The following is a 3,073-nucleotide window of genomic DNA, read 5'->3' as shown; positions in this document are numbered from 1 at the left end:
GAGCTTTTTCACATGCTTCAGGGCTTCCACGACCGCAGGTTCGAAGTTCTGACACTCTCTGATGCGCTTCAGGAGAGCCTTGTCCGGTACGACCGCAAGGTGTCCTCGTCGACTCGCCAGGATACGGAACTGTTCGGGACGGAGCACCGTTCGAGCCAGGTTGTCTTCACCATCACCGTGCTGATAGTCCGGTCGTCTCGACAGCGCGTCCGCGCGTCCGTTAGAGACACCAGGCTTGTGGGTGATGACGAAGTCAAACCGCGATAGATACAGGGCCCATCGCGCCTGTCTGCGAGTGAGGTTCTGCGCCGTCCTCCAGTACTCGAGGTTCTTGTGGTCCGACTCAATCTCGAACTGGGAGGGGAGACCTTCGAGGTAGTGACGCCACGCTTGCAGGGCACGGATGATCGCGAGCATCTCCTTGTCGTAGATCTCGTAGTTCCGTTCAGCATCGTTCATGGACTCGGAGTGGTACGCGATCGGGTGAAACTTTCCATCGTCGCCCTCTTGGGACAGGACCGCACCAGTGGCGTACCCGGAGGCGTCGACCTCAACTCGCGTTTTCCGTTCCGGGTCATAGATGCAGAGGACCGGACTTTCACAGAACCGTCGTTTGATCTCGTCAAACGCGCGTTGCTCTTCCTCGCCCCAATGCCAGGGGTTATTGCCCGTAAGTCGGTCCAGTGGTTTGCAGATGGCACTGAAGTCGTGGATGAATCGTCGGTAGAAGTTGGCGAAGCCACGGAACTTCCGTACGTCCGAAGCGTTCTGAGGAGTTGGCCAGTCTGCAATTCCCTTGACTTTGACCGGGTCCATACCCACGCGCCCTTTGGAGAAGATTATGCCAAGATACTCGATCTGTGACTGTTCGAACCGACATTTCTCCGGCTTTAGGAAGAGGTCATTCGCTTCTAATCGTCTGAGGACCTCGTGCACGACCTTGCGATGTTCCGTAAGGTCGCTACTGAAGATGAGTATGTCGTCCAGGTACACGGTGATCTTTCCTTCGACGATAAGGTCCTTGAAGATGTCGTTCATAAACGCGGAGAACGTGCTGGGGGAGCCGGTGAGCCCGAAGAACATAACTGTAGGCTCAAACAGTCCTCGATTGGTCGTAAACGCGGCCTTCCATTCGTCACCGGTCTTAATCCGGATGTTGTTGTAGCCCCAGCGAACGTCGAGCGCCGTATAGATCTTGGCGTTCTTGAGTCGGTCCATGAGTTCGGCGATGAGCGGAAGCGGGTATCAATTCTTCACCGTGATAGCGTTCAACCATCGGTAGTCTTGGACGGGTCGCAGACTGCCATCCTTCTTCTTGACGAAGAAGAAGGGAGAGGACATCGGGGACCTTGACTCGCGAATGTAACCTTTGGCCAGGTTCTCCTGCAGAAACTTGTCGAGTTCGACTTGCTCACTGGGCGACAATGGGTAGAGCCTTGAGTGGAAGGTCTGCGCGCCCGGGACCAGCTCAATGGCATGGTTGTAGGGACGATGTTCTGGCAGTCTATCCGCCGCCTCCTTAGAGAACACGCGCATGTGCTCCTGATACTCCGGTGGGACCATTTCGTCCATGGTCTGGACTTCTCGTTTGGCGTACTCCTGCTCCGCAAGTTGCTGAGAGTAGGTGTGACTTGCCGAAACGAAGAGCTGAGGTGCACCGCGAAGTGTTCATCCTTTGTGCCAGGCGTCGATGAGAGACTGTTCCGCGCCGTCCCATTCCGCTTCCGCCGGAGGTACGAGAGGCTCATCCTCTGCTTCGTTGACCATAACCGTGCCGCAGACGCGTCCCACTGTTCGCGCTTTCCTTACCCGTGGAGACCTTGTGCGCGCCGTAGGCCGTACCCCCGTATCACGCGCCTCAGTCTCCACTAGTTTGGATGCCTTGTGGGTCGCCAGGCAGGTGTCGGGGCATCGTGACAGGCGCAGCGAACCACGTTCCCAGTCTATCTCTGGGTTGTGTTCGCGCAGCCAGTCCAGCCCGATGATCACGTCTTCTTCTCCGATGTCTGTGACGACGAACACGACCTCTTCCTCGTGGTCGCCGATCTTTATAGTGAGAACGGCCACTTCCGTGATCGTGCCGTCTCGGTTCTCCGATCCATCGATGTTGTACAGAGGAATAGGCTTCGCCAGCTTCCTCGTCGTGACCTGGTTCCGTACCACGAATCGTCTGTGGAGGAACTTCGTGGTGGCGCCAGAATCGACCATGGCCACCAACTCCTTGCTTCGCTGCTTGCCGCTTAGTCGTATAGGGATGTGGAAGTGTTGACCTGCATGGTCGACTTCATAGATTAACGACGATCCCAGTACAGCATAGCGACTATTGGTACACGAGCCCGCACGCGCAGCGTCTAGTGTGGCTCGGATCAAAAACCCTCCTTCTCCTTGGCAAGGCTGACGGCGGCAATGCGATCACTGAGCTCCTTGAGCTGCGAACAGAGAGCGACCAGCTCGTCTGAGGTCGAGGGGTTCGAGGACGGGGTGGGGTTGGGCGGAGTAGCAGTGGACGCGGCTGCTTGCTGTCCTCGCGGGGGCTTCTTGCAGTTCCGCTGGATGTGGCCCTTCTCGCCACAGTTGAAGCAGGACCGTTCCTCAGGTCCACGTCGGTCTGCTGCCACTCGTTCACCACGGCGGCCCCAGCCCTTGTTCTTGGGCATCGCCTCGGCGCGTTCGGCCAGTTGCTGGTCCATGCGCAGGGCGACCTTCTGCACCTTCTCCAGTCTGTCAACCTCGTGCACCGTGACCGCGAACTCGTTCTGGATCTTGTACGGCAAGCCATCTACATAGCGCGCCCGCTTGTCCTCGTCGGAGAGCTGTCACAGCCAACGAGCTGTGCCACCAGATAAACAAAGACAAAGCTTACTGGTGATGGGGTTGGTGCTAAGGGGCGAAGCAACTCCAGGTGACACAGCAAGAGATGGTGTAAAGAAGTAGATTCCCTAGACTAGAAGGGGCAGTGAGAGGTAGGGCTGCTAGCTACCTACAGAGGAGATGGGTGATCGACGAGAAGATCAAGTCTGAGGTTCCCTGCCTCAGACCCCCTACTATTTATACAATTACAACGGTGCACAGA

Source organism: Dichomitus squalens, assembly GCF_000275845.1.
Source record: "Dichomitus squalens LYAD-421 SS1 unplaced genomic scaffold DICSQscaffold_48, whole genome shotgun sequence".
In the NCBI taxonomy this organism is placed as follows: domain Eukaryota; kingdom Fungi; phylum Basidiomycota; class Agaricomycetes; order Polyporales; family Polyporaceae; genus Dichomitus; species Dichomitus squalens.
Note: the sequence above shows the minus strand (reverse complement) of the source record.